The sequence below is a fragment of the Hyalella azteca genome, unplaced genomic scaffold (assembly GCF_000764305.2).
Source record: "Hyalella azteca isolate HAZT.00-mixed unplaced genomic scaffold, Hazt_2.0.2 contig4507, whole genome shotgun sequence".
NCBI classification, from domain to species: Eukaryota; Metazoa; Arthropoda; class Malacostraca; order Amphipoda; family Hyalellidae; genus Hyalella; species Hyalella azteca.
In genome coordinates this window covers 784,120-808,820 of record NW_025934720.1, presented here as the reverse complement: position 1 = coordinate 808,820, position 24,701 = coordinate 784,120, and the positions used below count along the sequence as shown (strand labels likewise).

The 24,701-nt window shown below is 35.6% G+C and overlaps 1 non-coding gene across 1 annotated transcript; it reads left to right on the top strand.

Moving 5' to 3' along the window:
- Positions 1-4,449: 4,449 nt before the first annotated feature.
- On the top strand, positions 4,450-4,522 carry Trnav-aac. The gene has a single exon. It is a non-coding gene; the product is annotated as a tRNA-Val (tRNA).
- The last annotated feature ends 20,179 nt before the right edge of the window (positions 4,523-24,701 follow it).

Here is a 24,701-nt window from a genome sequence, read left to right as displayed (position 1 = left end):
TTAGTAGGAGTTCTAGCATTAAACACTGCCAAACTTTGATTCGACAGGCAAAACTGTTTCATACGAGATCTGGAAACAATAGTTAATGAAAATGCGTAACGCCGTGCTCATTTACAGCAAACATAATTATATTCTCGAGCTAGTAAAATTTCATTGTGATGCAGCATTCAAGGTCAGTGCCGCATGCTGCCTGCAATCCGAGTCACTTAGGGGCCGTGCGAGGCAAGTGAAGAAGCAAATTTTCATGTCTTTCATGCTCTCGTTTGCTGAAGTTTCCACTTTTCGTTAATGGGATTTGTGTACTTGGTTCGGCAAGAATGGTTCCGCAGCCTACGGTACTGCATCACCCGCAATGCTTCAACATGAACAATTATTTATTCTAGACTGAGTTTGACGCAGTGAGGCAATTTTGTTCCTCGCAAAAACGTTTGATTCTCAAACCAAACTTTATGCAAGAAGAAATGGGAATTGCATGTGTTTATTTAGCACCAAGTTATTTCAGTTATTTTTTAGGCTGCAAGAATCTTAAGATAATAAGTGCTGATAATAAAGTAAATATATACGGATTGCGGGATTGGACACAATAGCGTTTCTTCCAACTTTTGTACATTTGCGATAATGATTAATTTTTTAATTGTATTGATCTTCCCAGGGATTCTTCAGACATATAATATTAATAATCTTAATAATATCTTAATAATCTTAATAATATTAATAATATCTAATAATCTTTTCTTGAATGACTGCACACAGTTCTAATTAGTGAACAGTCCTGATGTGACACAAAATTGCTTAGATAAACAGCGACACAAAAAGAAGTGATCAAGCTGCTTACAATATGGAAATTTTTCCTATTTATTTTTTTCGACAGTATTTTAATTCAAGTTTCTTATGTAAAATATCAGCAACAACGTTCACATAATAGAACCTGTAGCAATCAGAGCGATATATATGCAAATGAGAAACTTCAAGCTAGAGTTTCACGAAAGAAATAATTATTTAAGGTAATTAATATGTAATCTTTATATAAATAACTATTGACTCAAGCGGACTTATACTTTCACTCAAAAGATTTCAATGAAAAACCAATGGTTATGTCTCCAAATTTATGATTGTACTTAATATTGAAAAATCACCAAAGTTTAAATAATCCAGAAATAGCAAGGAAATATAACTTATTTTATGGCAGTAGTTTTTTATTGCATCATTTATGAATGGGTAAAATAAACGGATACGAACTAGAAGTTCACGTCTATTCTTGCCAAATTGAATTTCGACATCACGTATCCACTGCTTGTCGCATTTTTATGGTTGTCTGAACTTTTAATTTTATTGGCGAACACACCATAAATATTGTTTTTTTTTTCAATAAGTGTCTGACAATGATAGATTGTCATTTAATGGTCAATTAATGATCCACAATTTACATTTTACAGCTACGGATCATCTCAGAGGTTCAATACAATAATTCAAATGTTAATGGTTGTTTAGTAAAATTTAATTTAAAAATGTTATATACAATATACTGGACTTGCAATATATATAATTATTACTATTATATAATACTGAACTTGCATTATTGGTAGATTTGTTTGAATTTGTTTACCTTTGCGGACCCTTAAAATTGGTGGGGCCTAATTACTTGATAAAAGTCTGGAATTAGTTATACCATTGAACACGATGATAGTTTTCTACCAAGAATAATAAAGAAAGTTTTCAAAATTCTATGCGAGACTAAATAACTCTACAATCATTATTGAACAACGTAGTTTTTTCGCTTGTCGGCCTGTCATTAACGCATTATTTCAGAACATTACTCGTTCACTTTATCAATATTTAATAAAACTATACACTGTTTTTTTATTCAGAGTTTCTTAACAAATTTCAACAATACATTAAATATTTATGGTGCAAAGAGAAAAAAAATTAAGTTTATTGCGATATATAGCATACGAATTACGAACGCTGGCATAGTGATAGTCTATCAACACCACACAACTACCGACACTAGTGCGTAAGGGTTAGCGCGCTCACTAGTCACTAGTCAGTCAACGGTACGGTAGAAGATATTTTTACTTAAACCAAATCATGCGACTTTCGTCTTGTATGAACTTGACCTAGGTCCTAGAATTGTTGTCTGTTACGAGAGATGTAAAGAATTTAAGTTGGCATCAGACTTTGGTAATTATTTCTTTTAGTAACAATACAAAAATTTTTTATTTCAAAACACTTTATTGTTAAATAAAATAATAAAGCAGTGTCCACGGCTGGTGGTTCCGTAAACAATGTCGGGGTACAAACAAGTTTTTGTTATAATTTTTATCTTATTTCTCAGAAACGTTTCCTGTCTCAAAATATATAATCTCTGGTAACTATTTGCAGCTTATTATTTTTTAACGCGTAACCTCTCGGCCTACCGAAAGTTCAAACATATAATTAATTTATTTACCATAATTATTGATATTTTCTCAATTATTGACGCTTTTTAAGCTGTAATTCATATACCACTACATATCAATGGCTATACATGTAGCACTAGCAGCCAATCCCGCTAATGACTATAACTGATACTCCCAGGAATTTGAGAATTCTGCGGTTGCGAGTCGTCGCAGCATATCTGTTCTATAGTATAGATACGACGATAAATACGTCACTTATTGACATTCAACTAAACATTCAAATTTCTACACCTATATCTGTCAGGCAAAGATTAGTTGAGAACGCGCGTAGAAGGAAAACATAAGTAAAGAAGAAGTCGCGGAGCACGATCGGAACTGGAGCTTTCCTAAAGACGAAACAAGAATTCTTATTAAAATCTATAAAAAAAATTTGACTTGATATTCCATCCATACAAAGTATAACATAAGATATTGAATGAATTGCATGACTGCCTAACATATAAGCAAGGATATTAATTAACCCATCTTAGTGCGCCACGCCTCAACGAATAATGTTGGTTAACAACATTTCTTCTCGCTTCGAGTCACCGACATGTGGAACAGCCTCCCTGATAGCATCGTTGACGCTCCGAGTATGAACGCCTTCTAGAACAGACTAGACGAAGCTATGCAGGAGCATATGTTCAGTCTTAAAATGCTTAGCAAATTACGGACCAGGCAATAAGTCCAGCAGCTATCTCAATCAATCGTCAGTTATGAAAAGATCGGGTTCCAAAAGCCGGATCCCTTGTGAATCAAGTCACGAAAAATTCAAGAATCGGCAACAGGCCATGGGCCTATTTCTTCAATGCCGACACTTTTATTCTATTCTATAAGGCTGCAGTGAGGTTTAAGCCTTGTGATCGAGGGTCTAACTCTCATGTGCATGAAGCCACCATGCAGGGAGACCGTTACACCACTATTCCGATTTCTGTCATAAAGAATCTTATCGACCCGAATAAAATTTTTTTGAGAGTTTAGCGACTAGGATGAAAAATATTAATCACACTGCACATTAACTTCACAATGAATTTAACAATTAACTTCTCAATTTAACTCCCACTTCGCATTCAAACTTTCTGAAATAGACGTAAACATTTATTTGCTTGCCAGTATAACTTGAACATGCAGAAATAAAAACTGAATTGCGGTTTTTACCACATTTTCTCATTTATGAAAAAAATGCGCTATTGTGCTCGTCATATTCGTCCGTCCGTCCGTCTGTCTCTCTGTCCGTCCGTGACTTTACGTTTTTGTCGACGAGAAAATGCGCTCTCTGTCACTCACTGCCGTGAGTACTGAATTATATTTTTGATTATATTTTTAATTATATTTGGATTGACCATGTCTCTGCAATGCTGCACGATCTCACAACTAAAAATAATTTTGTAATTTCATTAACTTTATGAAGTGAAATCCCAACACGCCATTATTGTTGATACATGCTCGAGTAGAACCTGTGTGTAGTTGCATTGATAGGTTCAAAAGATATAACTCAATACTCAATGCAGTGAGTGACAGAGCGCGCATTTTCTCGTCGACGGAAACGTGAAGTCACGGACGGACAGACGGACGGACGGACATGGCAAGCACAATAGTGCATTTTTTCCATAAATGAGAAAATGCGCTAAAAATACACCATCTTTTACTAATAATAATAGTATACTTTACTTCTATTATTAATAGAAAAGTTAGCAGCAAGCAGTTAGCGATGCTATAGACGCGACTGTAAGAAGTTCAAGATGTACTTGAAGTTTGGGCAACCATTGCACAGTTATCCCTACAGAGAAAAGCAACTGTACAGAAAAATCTTGATATACAACATTTTATTGAAAAAATACAGATAATAAATCAAATTCATGTTAAATAACTTTGCGCTTTGTTTAGAAAACGGTAATATTCAACGTGAATACCAGTAATGAGCTACAGCTATTAAGCAAATAGTCGGGTGTTGTCTGAATAAATATTTGCATGTATGCTTTGAGTGTAAATATAATTCAGCTTTAAACAAGTGCTTATGGTGTAGTGGTTATCACGTCTGTCTAACACACAGAAGGTCCCTGGTTCGAGCCCAGGTAAGCACAGAACTTTTGATCTTCCTAGCTTACATGTTTGCAGACGCGCCCAGTTTTTCCTCACAAGACTAATGAACAAAATTTATTAAACAACGAAAGAAAAGCGGTAATCGTTGCCATGATAGTTGAACTACATCATGGGTGAATTCAACTCAAGACAACGTCGATTCTTTCTGTTTTTCTGTCGTTTCGATTGAGGAAATATCACTACTAATTTCAATCATAACGTAATCAATGTTTGAACCCCGTTTTCATGTATGCTATTAATATTCAGAACACATAATTTATTCCTGTCTTTTGATATAACATCAAATTTATTTATTCATAATTTATTTATTTGATATCATAATTTATTCCTGTCTTTTGATATAACAAAAAATAACGTTATTCCTATCCCCATCGGTTTGCAATTGACCGAAGAGAATAACTGGTGCGACGGATGACCTAAAAACATCTGCATTGTATTTGTGAAAGCTTGTGTTATTGTCTATTATGGAAAAACAGAAAATTGTCGTATGACTCGTACTTTCCTAGCACTTTCATCGCAGAAATAATAGAACAAGAGCATTTATATAGTCATGCAGTCACTATCCATAACTGTGAGTCAGTCTGTCACAGTCCTTAAATAGTCAGTCCGTCGCACTCGGTCGCAGTCCACAACTAGCTGTGAGTCAGTCAGGCACAGTCCTTAACTAGTCAATCACAGTCCATAACTGTGTCAGTCAGTCACAGTACTTAAATAGTCAGTCACAGTACATAACTGTGAGTCAGCCAGTCACAGTCCTTATATAGTCAGTCACAGTGATGTTGGACTGAGCAACAGTCCATCACTCGTGCCAGGGCGACCTTAGAACGAGCGCCGTAGAACATGCCCAGGGAGCAGCAGCAACTTATATCCCCCGTATCCCATATTGAACTATCATATCCCTCAATAATGTGTGTTTGGAGAGAGTGTAGGGTGAGGGTTATATTAAATCACTCTAGTAAGGTGGCAGCGTCAGTTCATGGTAAAAATAATATGCGTTTAAAAATTTACTTTTTACAGACAACACTTCTAAACAATCCAGTGTTTCTGATGTTACACATGTACAATGACTTAATAATTTTATTTTTAAAAATTAAAAAAAAAAATATTTTTTTCCATTTTTAATATATAAAAAACATTCAAATTTTAAAAATTATTTTTTTCTGTCAATTGATTCATGCAATGTCTCCCACTTCACGCAAGTGAGTAAAATTTCAGATCGATTGGAGAGGTATAAGTGTGTTAAATATCGATTATACGATTTGTAGCAGAAAACAAACAATCAAACAACAATATATGAACATAAAGAGAAGTGTTGTAATAACCGACGTTAGAGTGGCCGATTAGCCCAGGAATTTTTTTATGCATCAAATACCACAAAAAGATGTTTTCAATTTGCTAATTAGTAATTATTGATGCAACATCAAAAGCTCGCGAAATCCTTAGAGAATTATTCTTCCGCTTTAATGTAATCTCAGAGTTTCAGAGCTTTTGATTGGTAGATTAAGTTTTCATCGCTGCTAGTCATTGGCTGAGTCAGTAAAAATTTCGTTAGTTATTCTGAGAATCATGCGTGAAAGCTTCATACAGTGGCTTGACATTTGAGACGGACAAGCGTCACTGGCTGACGGTATACAGTCGGAGGATGAGACGAGAGAGTCTCAGTGTCGCTTGTGACGCGGTGAGGGAAGGAGTTATAGCTGCGGGTGCGTCTGACGCCACTGTATCAGCGGGCTGATCTTGCAAAACGTTGCGGCTGACAAGCACGCTGCGTTCGAATTCCGTTATAACATGGGAATAATTTTAATTAAGTTATTATAATTAGACGATGTTAATTAATTAGAAGTTTTGTCATAAGTATTCTTGCTCGATTTTAGTGGAAAAGAAAGCGTAACACAATATTCTGATGAGATCAAAAATTTGTTCAGAATTAAACAATGTTTTAAGATAAGAAGTTAGTTACGGTTATATTTTCGTTTAAAAAAAGCTTTTAATTTATGTAATTCATGGCTATATTAAAGTCTTCTTATACCTTGGTTAATTGCCATAGGAAACATTTTGACAATGCAATGTTAAAAAAGCAGCCATGTTAAATAAACGATCGGACAAGACTGATATTCTTCATTGAGTGCGATAAAAATGATTAGTTATTACACATATATGCGCTGAACACTTAAATTCGCAAGGTCCCTACCAGAAAACGCCTGCTATTAATAATATATGTAAATTATGAAATTACTTCGGCACACGAATTATTATTTAATGTATAAATTACATTCGTAATACAATAATTACAATACGCATATTGAAAATATTCAGAGAGGTTTTATAATGATAAAATGAAAATTGTTAACAAATTGGAAAAACTTTTACATCAAAATAAAAATTTAATTTTTAAAATTTTTACATCAACCACACTAATTTTATTTTTAAATGCGACCGCTTCACGCGGCACAGTAGACTCATTTAATCCCCGTATAGCCGAAAAAAAGTATTTTTTTTTTAATTTTTCTTGAATAAAGTGAACGCAACGCTGACCGAAATCAACGATGCCCCATATAGATACAGGGATATAACGGCCTGAACACACGCGTTTCAAGAGAGTGAGATTAAATTCGTTAAAATTCGTTAATTTTAAATCACGTGGAGAAATTCGTTGGTTACTTTCAGTCGTGTTCCTCGAATTTCTCGTTTACTTTTTATGCTCGTGCGTTCGTAAGGACAAAAGGCTATAGTTTTTAAACCATTTTATATCTGTTCTTCATGACTAAGATGACTGGAATCGCGCAAATATAATTCTTAAATATTCTTAAATATATTTTTTCATCAATCGTCGTGGAAGGTTCATCGGAGTTTGATTGGATCTCCCGAGCTTAGTTATAAGTGGGACTTTGCCTGGCGTATTGTCTGGTATTTTTATGATATTAATATTATTATATTATTAGCCTAAAAATAATGTTAGTATCGATATTATTAAGGTATTCTGATCCCATACATCTGTCCGGGTTTACCATATGTATTCCCCAGTGGTTGGATTCAGTGAACATTTCATGGAATTTTCATAAGGTAAGATTTATCAATTAAATTTTATTCCAGTGAAATTTTTTGGGGGTTTTCTAGCTAGTATGCTCGGAGACTGTTTCCACTATTACATTGTTTTCCCATTACTTGACTGTCTTATCCCCGTATCAAATCGACTACATCTAAAAAAATATTTGGATTAACTCACATCACTTCCTATATCCCGATGCGCTTTCCTTTAAGTAAGATCGTCTTACGAAAGTAAAGTCATTTGTGAAACTAAGATCTAATAAGAATGTCGATGTTTAATTAAGCTGCTCTCTGCGCGATACAATTACGATCTTCCATGGAAGCGATAAATTGTGAAAATAAAAGTATGACTCCGGAGTAATTTGATTTTTGTGAAGTTATACGTTCGCATATATCAAACCCAGATCTTAAAGGAAACGCGCCTAGGATCTTGAATAATTTCCGCGAAATCACTAAGTAGCTCTATGTAGGTATGATCATGATTTTTTTTCTTAAATGCACAATCAGATATAAGAGATGAGATGCTCAGATTTATTCAGGTGCGAGAATATATTGTGATGCACATTTTTGCGTCAGAGAGAATGTTGGAAGACGCAGACTTTTGTAGTTTAGATTGACGTACCCAACTTTTGTATATTTTAAGTGAATATTTGTCCCCAGTTATGATCATTCAACAATTTCCCTGCATTGTCAAGGTCATGAGACCAGGAGGTCAAGGTCAACCTCCGTCTGTCTCCTTAATAAATTAAACTGGCACACACTGTTTAAAACTGTTATGGCTGAAGTATTATAGTCTAGCCTTTATATAGTATGAGGGTTAGTGCACATGGATAGATGATATCTGCGGAACGTGATCAAGCTTAACCGTTTTTCCTTTTACACTTCGATGTCGATGAATTATTTTGCAACAAAGATTACAATTTAATTGAAGAGGAGAAAGCAGCAAATAAAAAATTGTGCTCGATATATTCACATAAATACTGATTCGGTTTGATGCAGTAATTTTTGTGTGTCATGGCGCACAAATGTTGAAAAAGAAGGATATTACTTCTTCAGAACATGCTCCACACCTGCTCCATTGCCATTTGATCATATTTCCATCTGATTCAAAGTATCTTATATCAGGTTTGCGCTGGTTCATGTAACCTGCAAATTTGTGAAAAAAAAGCCGTAGTGTTGATCATTGAAATCTCATATCTTGGAGTTTGTTTGAACGGCTTCNTCACCTCAGCACTAACGCTTCATACACTTCAGCAGTAACGGTTCATTCACTTCTGCACTAACGCTTCACTCACCTCAGCACTAACGCTTCATACACTTCAGCAGTAACGGTTCATTCACTTCAGCGCTAATGATTCGTTGAACTCAGCAGTAACGCTTCATTCACTTCACCACGAATAATTCTTTAAACTCAGCACTAACGCTTCATTCATTTCATCACTAACGCTTCACTCTCTTGCGTAAACCCTTAAGGTTTTTCTTAATGTTACTCAGAAAATAATTTTGAAACGTGACCGACAATCATCTTGAATTTAAGCAAGAATATGCATGCATATAAGTGGAGTAACAAAAAATTTTCGGGGCATCATGGATCGCGGCGACAGCTCGCACCAAGCACGAAGCCAATTGCCTGCAGCAACTGCCGCGATTTCTTGAGACCATTTACTGTTACGACGCCGGCCATAGCATCGTAAGCCAGCACAAGCGTGCACAAAAATCAAGTATTATCTTGCCTCCAGTTGCACCGTGCGAGACAAGGATTTGATGATTAGATGTGTTACATTAAAAATAATTTAATTATATAGCTTATAACATTTAATTTAATAACAATAAAAAAAACCTATTTATAAATAATTTCGGTGACAGGAGTCGATATTGTTATGTTATGTGTAATGTTAATATAACTAATTAAGGACAATATACAGCAAAATAGTGAGATGCCGTCGGTACCCAGCCATTATTTAATTGCTATCTAATCTGCCTTAGCTTTATAGCGCTCGATGCAAAATGTTCGCACGTGCCTATAAGAAATTATTTATTCGTGTTTGCGTCCGTGTTCATAGATACATTTTCAGATGATTTTCTCGAATTAAATAATTTATACTTCCATATTTACCACATATTTCCTACCATTCAGAAAATGGACACCATTTATGGCTATTTCTCATCGTGTTCCATCCATAATCAACACTCACACAAAAGTGTTAAGTTTATAACCATATTTTTCACAGTTTTTCAAAAGGAAAAAATCAAACTTCCCTATTTATTTTGATGATGACAATCGAAGATATTAATAACACTATCTCACCATTAATTCAGCGTCGTAATATTGCCACGCAGGTTATGACTTTTGAATCAATTTTGTGCTGAAGGCCGATGTAGTGCGCGACACGGCGGGCCGATGTAGTGCGCAACACGGTGATGCTGGACGGTGCGACGGGCGGCGTGCTGAGTAATAACGGATTGCGCGAGTGCATAAAAGCCGTTTTATGGCTGGCCAAGGGCGCTTTTATCTGATCAAATTCTCATACCTCGGCGAAAAATACAGAAGTATAATTTTGAGCAGATTTACATGCCGAAGCATGACACAAGGTATGTGCAAGAGTAATTTCTGAATGAGCATATTTCTATGCACTTTTAAAATTATAAATCAAACACACGGAAAATCTGCGTTCCGAAAAGATAAATGTCCAGTTCCATTATTTAAATTTAAAATTTCCTATCTCGAAAATGTAAAAAGTGATCATAGAAGAAAAATTCACGCCACTTTTATCAAAGAAAAAGAAGTTGGATATTTTATATAGTTGAATCTGCAGCCGTACAGTGAATAGAATGAGCGAATATCAGAGCTGAAGTGAGAGTTTTGCATAGAACGTCATCAGGTAAGACACAGCGCTGAAAACTTTTAATTCAATTTTTGTGATTTTTTAACAGCGAACAATTTTTGTGATTTTTTCAATAGCGAACAAGGCTTTCACTTTTTCATCTCAGTCATTTTATGAACAAAATAATCTTGAATTAGTAGCTATTCTTGCTCCTGCACAATAGAAACATGATAGACTTTCTTGTGCAACTACCAAATTGAGCCTGACTTAGTCCACGCTTTCATTCCAAGACTGCTTGCCTCCTATGATAGTTCGTGGACTGTTTAATTCGAGCAGTCATTTCTAAATGATGCGCGATTTTTTCATCTAATTTAATGCTATATCCGTCCATTTTTAAGATTAAAATTGCGACTTAAGTTCCAGCATAGAAAACTAACAGGAATGCCCAGAGTGCGTAGCAAGCAGCGTAAAAAATTTAGTGTAGATGGCAGCAAATTTCGACGACGGTCAATGAGTGTGATTCACTAGCGGTGGTGCGCAACATTCACACCTAATATTTGTTTTATGAAGCGTCAATAGGCATCTCCTTTGAACTTCTGTTGGAGTCGACGATTTCTAGTAATTGTTACGAATAACGTGCACACTAACGAAAGTATTTATTATTGTATTTCATCTGTCACCGCCGGCATTACTTTTTTAGGTTTTGTGAGCTTTATTTTCAGATTACGAGGAAGCTTTTGTGAAAACAGTGAGTACAAGTTAAATGTAACATAAACGCTCATTGATTGAGCATTGAACGAACTCAGATCGAGCTGGAAATGTACAAGTGTACATGTATGAAATGTCAAATGGAGTTTTATATTTCATCATGCTTATACACAGTTTGTTATTGTTGTGATCATGAAGAAAAGGTGAATATGGCGTAGTTTTCCATTTAACTTATTAGTATATTGAACGCTCTGGTAAATATAACGTCCTCTGACCCTGGAATGATACCTATAAATACCATATGAATAATAAAGGGAAGATTCAAACTTGGGGGATGCATAAATGATGATAGAAGATTAGAAGCTTCTCTGCACTATTATTTTCGTGTGTTTATGTCTTATTATTTGATCTGGTCTCTCAGTAATTAGTGTGTTTCTAAAGTTGTTCAACCTGCACGTAAAAGAATCTAGTATTGGCCGAAATAAACAAATTTTTTTTCCACAAGCCAACGCGTTACGCAAAGATGAGCTGAAAGAGAACTCCTCCTGATAAGATTTGTTTAACTTCAGGAATTGTTCTCTGCGACTTTGAGGAACTTCCGTTCTATGCAGGTTGAATTTCAACCCCTAAAAGTTTGTTAATAATCTACTAAGGGATTGATATTAAACGCACGGTTAAAGTGACATGGATGAGAAGGCGAAGAAGAGCCGTGTGAATGTCAAATTTACTTTAACTTGCAGAAGACCAGCCACCTTCAATAGATTTTTTTTCTTAACTGACTAGCTGGTGCTTTGTGAGATGTTTGCATCTGAACTTTAATTAAAATACTCAGGTCCACAGATGGCAGGACTTTCGACTGGAATTGTAAACGCTATTGGAAGTTTGAGCTTGAACTGTAATTTTTTATGTACCCCATCCTAGCGCACTGAGCGAACCTCACATGCAGCACTGTTTACCGTTGAATTTTTTACAATAATTCTCTGCACCGCGTACCGGCAGTATAGCAATTCTTTCCAGAAATTCTCAACTTTGCTCACTTAGCCCAAGTCTCGGTGCGTGAATGGCACTCCAGAGAGCAGCGCCGATGTTTCTTTAATTCATCTGTTGATGCTGAGTTCGTAGCTTCTAACGTTACAATCTATTCGTTACAGGAAAATGGCTAAACATTTAACGCCGAAGGCACTTATAACGAACAAGTAGTTAATCACATTTCTGGCCAACGTCGTAAGATTTATTCTTCCCTATGCAGGATGAGAATAAAATGTCAGTGTTAATTTTGTTCAAAGTAAGGAAATTTATTCAACACGATAGAGAAATTATTGTGCGACTGCGTATGTCTGAATAATTAAACCTTTTTATTCATGACTTTATATGGCATTTCTATGTTTCTTGCGATGCAGATTCAAATCTTTAAAACTTAGATAATTTAGAATTTTCTTGTGTCACGAAACCACGAAATCTCAATCTCCTCAAGGTGAATATTTCTATCGGTTCAATAAAATTTTTGATGGAAGAATAAAAACGAGCTTACTTATAGTACGGAAGCTGAACAGTCCAGCGTGTGAATGTTCAGCATGAAGAAATCGTACAATAATTGTTGGTCAGCGCGTGTCGTCGCAGAAATTGCGCTCTATATTACACGGAAAAAACTGCGTCGTTGTTTTCCAAACCATCACTCAAATTACAACTGTTGGTATGGAAAATTTTTTAAGATGATTGAAACCAAATAAAAATAACAAAAATAATGCCAAATGACCATACATACATATTTGGTTCAAATGAAATTCATTTGTCAAAAAAGATTCTGCTATGATATTTTGAATCGCTTGTAGGTACTGTTGCGACTGTAGGTACTGTTGACTCATTGTCTCGACATTTAATTAATTGAAGAACTAAGAACTTAGTATTGTCCTTCAAGGTTTGAAATGTCACCACTTTCGAGATTTGCTTCTACGCAAGCGTTTTAAGCATCACACGCACGAAAACAATTGACTGTATGTTTTAATAGTGCAGAGACTTACACAACATATATAAATTAAATTTTGGAACGTGGTTTATTGCAGATCCTCTTGCTTGGCACTGCCTTAATCCAATGGCAATTATTCTATTTCAGGAAGAAGTTCAGAGCTGAAATTATATTGCTGACGACAAAAATGGTATCATTTAACGATTAACAAAACCTTTTGTTTCAGAAAAGCTTAGAAAATTTGTACATTTCTCGATGAAGCATCGTCAATGCGTGAAATTACTGCTCGAAATTCTGATACGCACAATTCGATCCTTTGAATGTTATATTCTTTCCTTAAGTATCCTCGAGCTATGCTGAAATGAGTCTGCAATATACTAGTCTGCAATATCAACTGAAATAATCAATGAGTCTGCAATATATGTCTCTCAAACAAATTAATTGCAGTGAGTAATAAATTGGCGGTCACAATCATTAAGTAAGATCACCAGGCGTGTCTGGAGCAGCAACGCACTTATGACGGCGAGCTGAATTTTGACCCATGTCGCTCCGCCTCCAGCACGGGATAATTGCTCCCCTAACCCAATTTTGGTGGCTTAATATTGCACCCAATCCGCTGCCTGATGCATGGCTTGCTCCAGCCATTGTCAGACAACAATATCAGGCTCGTTTATATTGCAATGAATTTCAGCGTGCATATTAAAGTAACGTCTTCTGCAGGCCGTCACAAGATAAATTGAGCGCTGTTGAAATTTGTTTACTTCAAAAACCATAGTTCTAAAGAGACCGATAGTAATTTTAGGTTGAAAATTTTATAACGTTTACCAATATTTAAGACTACAAAAGTCTGCTAGCTAAAATTGTTTGAATGCGCACAAAAGCTTTGTACGGAGGATACCAAGATGAGTATGAGTAAGGGATGCCAAGAATCTTCTTCTCACGATGAGCCATCACGGAAGTCTTTCGCCGGATTTCAAAGCTGATTTGTGCACTAAGTTTCATTTGCGTTTCATGGAAGAAATGACTCATTTGTGTAATCCTAAGGGTTATTATACTCTGTTTTGATCAGCGGTGCATTCACAATTGAGCTCACATTTGCATGTGTATTCGTGTTCCAAAATTGACACAAACTGAGATCACGAAGCTATGGAGATGGCCGAGACCTCACATTCCTAATAGACTTACGGGGCTGGGTCATTAAAGACTTATCTGGTGGGACTTTAATAGACTCTCATCTTGATATACCTGACCGTAAACTTGTCTTTATCACAGCTCTCGATACACTTACACGACCCTTACGAACCTCACCAACCTAAAGAATGAAGCACTCGCGGCGACGTGCTTACGGAATCTCATAACGCATGGCGTAAGAGGTCGAGCTATAAACTGCACGCGCAAGCGATACCGCAACGAAATGACTGTCTAACGACCGGAGCATTTCCTCCCTCAAGATGCAGTTCATTGCACGCTGCTTCTCTGGCAGCAATTACGTCGTAGCTGCTCAGATTGCAGGAAGATCTGAGGTAGACATTCCATCAGAGTGACCCTCGTAATATTGTTTAAAGATTAGATCTAACAAATGCCACCCAGCCTCTGCATTTGTGCTGTATATTAGAAATGTTGATGAGCAGCCCCTGAGTGCTGTTAACATTGAACACTGAACAAGTTGATGGTACATACTATTTTCTCGAATTATTTTCCTCCGTTGCCTTTGCTCGAATGCACTACGAATGAAAACAACATACTTTTCTGTTGTTATTTTATACTCTATCATAGAATTTACACTGATCTTCAGAGGTTCTTTATCAGATATTTTCTTCAGTCCTTTCTTAAACCCGTAGCTTCTGTGTAAGTCCCCTACGTCATCCAGGTGGTGGGGCTGTGCTGGGGTTCACATTCCTCATGCACAATGCCACCGTCAAATGAAGCTTATGGCTGGGCTCAGTGAAGTTGTGGTCCAGGCGCCACTAGAGAGCTATTATGAATTCATTATCACTCGCTAGACTACATGAACTCAGGATGAGGCTAGCAAAATGAGCGGCTAAGAACTAGCGTATTTTTTTTTTAATTCTTGAAAGAAAATATCATTGTATTAATGACGAAAATTTGGATTTCGGGTAATTTTTTAAACACAATTAAATAGTCCGGAGTAAGTAAATCAAATATATTTTTCAGAGTTCTATTCCGCTGCCGATAAGAAACAGATTCTCCCGCTATACGCAGCAGAATTCAGTCCATGTCGAGATTTTATTGAGCCAAGGCCAGCTATGGATTCATTTAAATATTTTACTGAAATTATTAAATCTTGAGCGAATTGAAAAATCATTGATATCAATGGCTTGCAGATATAATGATCTTTGGTGTTGCGATAGGAAACGACAATTCATGAGAAAAAACATGTCTCTGATGTTTAAATTTTATGGGAATTTTTCAATCCCTGATTTCGTGAAAGTGAGAGACAAAAGTACAACTTTAAAAACTTTTGTCAAAACTAGTCATAGAAGTTCAAGCGACGTCATAGAGTTTGAAAAAAATATGAAATAAAAAAATTCAACCGCTTGCGGCAAGGCTTTCCGAATTTAGGGACGAAAGTCTGCGTTTTTACCTGGAAAATCGGTGGCATAAACTGCGGGTTAAACCGCATAATAGTTCCATTTAAGTTTTAAGGTCCATATAGTTGGCATAGCTTTTCATGACTCCATTCGAGCATTGGAAAGGCCTTATATATTTCAGTGGATCCAAGCCAAGGCTATCATGCAGTTTGCTGCCTGCAAGTAGGAAAAAAATTAGCTTAAATGAAGATATGCGATTATGACTTATGAAGACGTTATATAACAAATTTGCAGGTAATAAAATTTGATATAATAAACCGCCTGATTTTATGAGGTAATAATCAGTAGTTGATTTCTACATGAGAAATTTGTCGTACAACTAATTTAAGTTTGGAGCTAGTGCCGTGTGGCGCATAAGAAAAGGCATGAATTCTGCTTTATTAATGAAGAGTTGTGAGGCCAGCTGTAGAAACATACTATTCCTGAGCCCAAAGCTGATTTATTAATTTCTTTTGTGCTTTCTTTGTATTAGAAGACGTTTCTCTTGTCGTAGTCTCTCATGGAGGTGAGTACTTTCGCACATGGACTTTTTAGTCTTCAAACCTAAGAGATAAATAACTAGGATAATACTGAGGAAAATCGTCGAAAACCAAGTAAATGAAACCATTTTCGGCGTGCTTGTTTTCCATTGAATTGGTGAAACGGGAAATTTGAAGTTGAACGATTTGAATGTTACAATATTGATGTAATGGAGATGCATACAAATTTAGAACGAATCTTCAGAGGTTATGTTGATCATTATCCAAAAATTATTGAAAATTAGAATGATGAGTGTTTGTTATTACGTATTATGTAAAGCAAAACAAAAATGCTCAAATTTCATACGATTTTTAAGAAGGCATTCTGCAAGTTCCATCAAGTCAATAAGTAAAATTTTAAAAATTTTGCCACAGCGGCAGATATTGAACATTCCTTGATTAATTGCAAGAAAAATTCAGAAAAGTTTTAGCAAAAGGTATTGTACTTCGTCACTAAGTTCAAATTTAACACGACGGGTTGGGGGAAATAAATATCATCAACAAGGTTTTTTTATTTTCTACGGAGGAAATATTTACCAGGCATCATCCGGCATCAGTTTTTATAAATATCAATATTATATATATTATATATAAATATTATATATTAGTATTATTCGGCATCAGTATATAAAAAATATCAGTTACCAATTAACATCAGATGAGTGTGTAGAATATCGCTTCTTCTGTCTAGTCATTCTGTCGGCACAATCTGTAATATTTCCGAGCTCCGTCAGGTTTGTTCTGTGAAAATAGTCTGGAATAATTGTTAAAAATATACTTTGTATTTGTTTATCTATTTGGTGGAAAAATTCCACTATTTGAGCAATTCCATTCTTGAAAAACGTCGCAGCGGATAGAAAAACACATACTAATACTTAGGAAAATATATCACAGAGAAGAAGAAATTGAGTTTTGACTATCTTCTCACAATTGATAATAGTAATATGCATTGTCAAAAATTCCTGCACTTGAAGGTGTAGCGTAGTATTGGTCCTCGATGGGGTCAATCAAGGTCAATCAAAAGAATTTGAAAGTAAAAAAAAAATAAATGTTAACCATTAAAACTGAGAAACAACAGTTTAATCGAGAAGGAATGATAAATGATTCGTCATAGAACCACGTGTTTAACATAAAATTCAGGGAAGTGTATAGGCAAATCGCCGCCTACTCGGTCCGTTAATGGTATGTGTTCTGCTCCTTGGAAGCAGTACAAGTTAATGAAAAGGATGCCATGACACCCGGCGCAGCAAACCGATTGAAATCCACGCAAGTCACGTCTTGTTTCCTTAATTTAGATGCTAATGGCTTTACAGAGGGCGCAGCGTCAGGCGATGTGGAGAGCACGCTCAGCGCTCATCGGAATTTGGCTCTCGCTTTTAACTTTTCAACCAAATTTGCTTTTATACCGACACTAAAAAAATTTAATACACTAAAATAAATGGTACAGAAGCAGTAAATAAAAAAATTATTTAATAGTTTAATGTCTGCTGAACATTGGGTTAGTAGATGAAGATAGTTAAATTTTAGGAACAAATTCCGTAGACTAGCCTTCTCAATCCCCACAGCAGATCGAAGGACAGGAGGCGTTATATTCACTCACTTGATGATAATCAGAAAATTTGATAAAGTAAAAGTTATATACTGGTTTATTATGCTGTACAGAAGTGAAGGTGGTAAGTTTATTCCTAAGTGCAGTGCTCGAAATGACATCTCAACGGACATCCGATGATGAATCAATGTTGAATGAAACGTTTCTTCAACGTCATTTGGCTGATGGAAAAGGACCTGAATGGGCAGATGCTCGAAATCCCGAGGTCAGATCAAATTTAATATTTTAAAGATTAAATTTATCGAATAATTTTACGGTAAAATGAAGCCAAGAATCAATATGAATGTCTGAATTGAAATGGAATACAAAACTTACGACCATATAGGGCATTGCCAAGCTAGTTAACACTTGTAGACTCAGAAAATTTATTATGCAAGCAAGAATTATGATTTGAATTAATATTAACATGGATTATATTCATACTTGTTCTAGTCTAAAATGTAAAAACTTAACTGTTTGTAATATCCAAACAATCTAAATAGAAGTTATATCTTTAGCAATGTCTTGAAGTCAATGTTAACTGAAAGCAGTTCCACATAAGAAGTTACAGCCACAGAAGACATCTTGCTGTAAAACTTTACCAATAAATTCATGGTAGGTTATCCAAATCCTGGTGCTGAGCAAAGTAGCAAGTTAGCTCTGTATTTTCCTCAAGATTTTTCTGATGGAAAGTTAGTCGGCGTGTCCGCTCGTCCCTCCTTTTAATGACCGTTTTTTGCTGGCCTAAGTTTATCATCTTGACCAAGGACGCCACTGATTACCAAAGTTCTTGGACTTAGAAGCAGCAGGTAAATTTAACTTGGGTATTTCTAGCAAATTTTGAGCTAAAGACAGCAACTGCCCACGGTTTGATCGTTTGATATTTAGTTCTTCATTGATAATGATAGATCTCCGGATGAAGCTCAGTATGGAATAATATATGAAATTAAGAACAAACTAAAACCAGATCGGTGGAAATCATTTGCATTAATCATTTGCTATTTGTCCAATTAAATAAATAACAGGCGTATTATTTACTTATCACCTTATCTACAGACGAAAAACAACAATTTATGATAAACGTAAAGAGTTTGAATGAAATTATTATTGACATTCTGTTGAACAAAAACGTTCAAATCGACTACTATTTATCAATAAATGTTTAGCCTTTGTTCTGGATATATAATGTCTCGTCTACACATGTGTTGATAAATTTCGCTAAAATACAAGTAATAAAGAACTCTCAGTTTGCATGAATGATATCGAAGATTATCGGGTAAAGACTTCCAACTTAGTTACGAGCCACGGCAGGCGCTTCATTAGAGTTCTTTTTGCAAGACATTTTGTTTCGAACAAAATTTGACGTGAGACCCTGTATGACAGCTGAGAAAAATTAATTGTATTTATTAATGAAAGAAACACATTACATCGAAAACCTTAGTTTGCAAGTGATACTTTTGTGACCAAGAACTTAAAGGCAACGAAAACGCCAAGCAAACTAACCATTGAAAACTTTTAGGAGACCAGTCTCATTAGCAGTTCAAAAACTTGAAAAATACAAACATATAATCAATAGAATGACCAAAATTTACACGTATTAGAATAAAAATAACATCGCCCTATTTCAACAAAGCGCCTACAACTTTGCTCAAAGAACCATTCGAGATTATATACACGAAATATTTTCCGAATGGAGAATGGGTTTTATTTTTAGGTGTTGGAATGTTATTTCTGCTCGGATTTGGTCCTTCCGGGTTTTCGAGGAAATGCGTTAGAATTTCGCAGTGCTCATCGACGTGCGTTGGAATAACGTCACATAATTCTGTATCACATTTACCGAATACCGTGGCAGGAGTTTTCGTTCTGAAGTTCAGCTTGCCCACCCGACCCATTCTTCTGTGGGCCTTTACACCGAACAGTGCGACATACTGGCCCGGAGACCGACCAAAATCACTATGCAGAGTGACTGTAGCATTCTTGAAGCAAAATAATTTAACCGCGGACCTGAAATTAAATTTGTACCTCGTTGAAATTCTGCCGAATAATTGTACGATAAAGTAATTTTAGTCAAAAATTTGATGCAACGGCGCAGAAATAATTTTGATCTAAATCTAATCACATTTCAAGTCAATGATTTTATAATCTTTAATGAATAAAATATCTTATTTCAGTGATCTATTCGGCGCAAATACCAGTTACTAAGAAGTACTAACTTTAAAGGTCTTAAGTCATGAATATTTGAGGGGTTTCTGCAATATGTTCCGAGTCGAGCCTCCGCCAGTCATCGGTTTATCACGTTAGCGGCTCATACAGTCTCGTCCGATACCACAAGGCCCGACTAATATCCGGCGCCAATCAATTACATTTAATCTTCATGCCATTAATTATGAAATAATTCGTGAGAGGCTTCTGGGCACGCTGGGTCTATCCAATTTTCCTGATCTGTTCATCAATATTTCGTCTGATACAATTTCAAATGTGGAATCACGAAAAATGTACTAAAATACTCATATTAAATAAATTTTGGTTTTGTTTTTTAGAGTCGTGTGGTTATTTAATTTTCAGTAGGAAGAACGATTAAACCGAATTTTTCAATCCCACGTGAATCCATTACAGATCTAACTCAGATGGACGATTAATTAACAGTCAACATAGGCATGCCTAAATCCTCAAATTGGAAAGCACTAATCAAGTCCTCGTGAAAACAGATAACGATAACGAGTCTCCTATACTACATGTGATTAACACACGCGCCGTAGCCAGCGTTTAAACTATATACATCGGAATTTTAATTAAATTAAACCATCCTGTACCAGCTTTAATTTTTAAGTACTTGAACAACAATAGATAATTATACAAATGAGGTACAAGACTTTTTTCTTTAGGTAGTCAAAGTAGAATTAGTCTTGAAATTTTCTAATGTGTTATTAAAAGTGAAATTAAGACTAACGTACAACACGAAATTAACAAAGCCAAAAGTTTCAGAAATATACTGTATTCTTGAACATTTTACATCGCTCACCTCAGCAGCACACGCCAGAGTTTAATGGCTTCATTGAAAGTACGAATAAGAGCTTCATGTGCTAGAAGAGGCAACGTGTGCCTTTGTAAAATTAATTTCTATGAAGAAAGCTTTACGGTAAAGCCGGTGGATCGAAGCAGAATCTTCGTGGCTTCATTCTTTATGAAAAAGCATGCTCCAGTTTTCGTATGCCGCGCTGCATTAGAGATGTTTGCGTACAACGACAGGAGCCATTTTAAATAATTAAGATACAAAGTAGCTTATATAGCGTGGAACTTACAGTAAAACCTAATGTCTCGTGAACTGAAACAATTTAGTCCATAATAAAATGAGTAAACTAGATTTATTCGTTCCTTTGCCCCAGAACCGGATACTTATAACGAGTCCTCACCAATAAATGTGTCACTAATACATTATCGGAAAACTTCTTTTCTTTTGTCAATATAATAGGCAGCAATGCTATTCACCCCATTTTCTTAGGTCTATCAGTGCTACTCTTTTTACGATACCAACATTCTTTCTCAGATATTTTTCTTAAGGACATTGGAGATCATTGGTTGCGGAATGTCTTCTATTTTGGACTGCGATACCGAAAACACGTGCACCCCCTTGTATATTTGGCGATTATTTATACCCTAAGCAGAATAGTTGTTCATGAAGCCGCTTTTTTCCGAAGCTTTACTCCAGTCATCGCTGCAGACTTTCTAAATTTAGGGCCCATGTCATACGTTGAAACATTTTATAAATTTTTGCTATTAATGTCAGATTGTTAATTTTGGATTATTAATTTATTGTATTCACTTTCTAGGAGGATTATCGAAATGACGATGAAGCTAGACTCCGAAACGTTTTTATTTATAAAATATGGTGAATCTCTGTGGCATCTTTGTTGTTTTTAAATTCCTTGTGGTTGAAACAAGTGTAATCGACAATACAACAATCCAATGGAAAAAATTGCAAAACAGTATACGCTTAAATCTTTTCACAAATACTTTCGTTGAATACCGATTTGATCGAATTATGTAGCCTTTGAAAGATGGGTTACACTGCACCCAGAATTGAATAAAGCAGGATGAGGTTGATGTCTAGAATCCGTTCTGATGCGGGGGGACAACGTCTCTCATTGACTCCAGCTCAATAAATCACTGCAGGTTCAGTTCATTAAGACTCATAGATTATTCACACGTTGTTGTGAATAATAATAATAATGTTGTTGTGAATTCAGGCTCAAATATTATTCGCACGTTGTTGTGGTCACTACACTAGGACACATAAACTCGGCCAGTACTTGTATGAACTTACGGCCACAAATTACACGTAAGGATGAATTAGAAAATAACTAAAACTGTATTATTGAACAAACTTCAAAAAGAAACAATACAGAAATAAGCAAACAGTTTGTTCTCTGTGCTCCTATCACCTTACCATGATTTTGGATTCTAACTTCGGAGCCTTTCTGCCTGTACATAAATAAACAAATAAGGACATTTTCTCGTCTAACACTAATAACCAAGATAAAACGAAACATATGACAATAACTAATAGACTTATAAATAGACTTATTCTGACTTATACAAAACACCACAGCGGAATATCATAAAATGAATAGAACATATTTCAACACCTACCTCCGATCACAAGGCAACGACAGTGTAAAAGGCGTGGCTAAACGAGGTGACATTATTCAGAGGTGACTCAAAAACGCAACTAGAAATACCCAACATGTAAGAAACCCAAATATTTACAACGTTCCCTAACAACGTATATATGCTAAAACAGGCCTGTAAAAGTGGGTTGTGTTGTGTAGCGCTCTCCAGCTGGAATCTGAAACATGGATGAGTAAATCCCGGATGTATGCAAAACTTAGAGTGCGGAAAGCTATAAATCAAAATGTAAAAAATGTTACGACAAAAATTATAAATACTGATTTGCAAAAATTGATGCTATTCCCTAAGGCAGTCTGCAAATCCGTTTTCACGAGATTTTTTCTGAACAAATATTCAAATATGGCGATAATTCACTTTCAATAAAAATGATTCCACACGCACCCAACAGTGGAATGGCAGATAAATAATATAATTTGTTATTTTAGAGTTAATGTCAATGCAATGTGTCAATTTTCTAATTTGACAAACTGTTGGTGTAATCTATTTATTGACCACTCATTTGAACCCAATTTTTTAAATGTATCTGCCAACACTGGCCCGAGAAATGAATCCTTATGAGGAAAATAATCCCTTAGCGTAAATTAATAGCAAAACGAAATTGCCGTTATTTGACCAATGCGACATATTGAATATGTCATTTATCAACGAAATGAATGACTTGTTTTCTAATACTTTTTATCACTGTAATCACAATGAAGAACAGATGAAGTAGAACAATGGACTGAAAAACAAGTTTGTTTGTTCAAATTTTGACTAAATTACTCTTCTCGTCTTCAAAACCGAAGTGAAATTTAATGTCTTATCACATGCATGTAAAGTTAGTGCACGATTTCAACGTATTTTTTTGCTCTTCGCACACTGATCTAAAATAAAACGAAATATAGAGTAAGTTTGATATCGGTCTAGAAGTTGTGTGAGATAACTCGCAATTTAATACAGCGATGCAGCTTAACCCAGCGTAGCGGGTTAAGCTGCGTAGCGGGCAACGACCGAAGCAGGTTATATGCATGTCGCAGGTTAACTTTCAGGCCGACCTGGCGAAGCAAGTTAACTTAGCGGGCAGGTTAATAGAGCGTATCAGGTTAACACGAGGTGAAGGAAGACTAAACTGGGCTTGCTCGGAAGTAATACTCTTTATGAGCCACATCCCGTGGCAAATGCATAATAAAATAGACACTCCTCCTAATGTACATGAATGAAATACAATAATATTACAATGTCACTATACCAGATGTAGAATAATTTTTGATGCTAGGATTAGACAAACAGAACAGAATTTGAAATTATAAGGAATGGCTTGACCAAAATGTGTCGATGCGTCAGTGCAAATAAAAATGTTTCACAACAAACGTTAAATTATGTAAAAAATAAAGTCGTAAATAACTAACGTTATTGAATGATCCGTCCTAGCAACAAGGAAGCAAACTTTTAAGAAGCTGGAGTAATGGTAAAAAAAAATTACCGCCGTGCTGAAATTTAAACTTCCTCTATAAACTTCTGACATGTGATGTGACAGTGACCAGATTCTCAGGGACAGACTTTGTGACGAGGAGCTGCAGGTCTGTTGCTCTAACTTATACAAACTTTGCGATGAACTGGAGACGGGACCGTCAGCGGCTGTCAGACGCGCGGTCTGGCGGACTTCAACTTCAACGAGAGTTGCAAATAGAATCGAGCAAGCGAAAGCGTGGTGAAGAATTCGGTAACAGAACTCATGGTTCTCGGTATAGTACAGACGAGTAGATAAGCCTAAATAATTTGTCATGTGAGAAAGTAAAATTAAGTTAAAAAATCTATGTATACTACAGAAACTTGTCGAATTGTCGTTAGTTTATGAGTGAAGTATTAACATATATTTACATCAGTTTGATGAATATTATGAATATCGTATAATTATGAAAATACCAAACAGCATTATCTTCGTTTGATCACATGTCAAATTGTCGTGGCGTAACAACAATCCACTTAATATTATTATTATCTACCGAGAACTTGTCTCATGTAACGGGAAAATATATAAACTTGATTCGTAGCGAAATAGAACTCATCCGACAGAAAAAAATGATTTTACAGAACTTGAGTGGAAAACTTGTGTACATTTCATTACCATAAATGGTTATAGTGGATAAAAAAACATTGTTTTCACGAAATGATTTAAAGCGTGATTTATCCAACTTCAGTTGCAATGCTAACACAAATATCATCA